This window comes from Chelonoidis abingdonii, chromosome 2, assembly GCF_003597395.2.
Source record: "Chelonoidis abingdonii isolate Lonesome George chromosome 2, CheloAbing_2.0, whole genome shotgun sequence".
NCBI lineage: Eukaryota > Metazoa > Chordata > Testudines > Testudinidae > Chelonoidis > Chelonoidis abingdonii.
This window is the reverse complement of record NC_133770.1, coordinates 16,222,772-16,223,218: the sequence shown is the minus strand read 5'-3', so window position 1 is coordinate 16,223,218 and position 447 is coordinate 16,222,772.

Here is a 447-nt window from a genome sequence, read left to right as displayed (position 1 = left end):
ACCACCGACAGCCAAAGTTTGGAAGAGATCTAAAAGCTTCAGGACTGAAGCCAACCTCTACTGGGCTGGGGGGAGGGTGTGAGGAAGGCATTTCCCTTAAGAGCAGCTTAGCCCCTAAATGCCCACATCAGCTCCAGGGCACCTTCCTCGGAAGCAGCCGTCCCTGGCCCCTAGGCACAGGTGAGGTGATGCAAAGGGCCGCTGGGCTGGCAAGTCCCGGCCTGTCACTGGCTGAAGGAGGCCGGCGGGGGGAGGGGACACCAGGCCAGAGGGGGCTGCCTGGCTCCCTTCTGGACCCCTCGCGCGCCTCCTGATCCCCCGCCCCGCACCTTGACGGACAGCGCCTCCCCCCAATCAGCTGCTGGGTTTCCTCTCAGCCTCTCTCTCCCCCTCCCGCCCAGCCTCCCTTTGTATCCAACATCCGGGTCCCCCCGCCGGCTCCAGCTC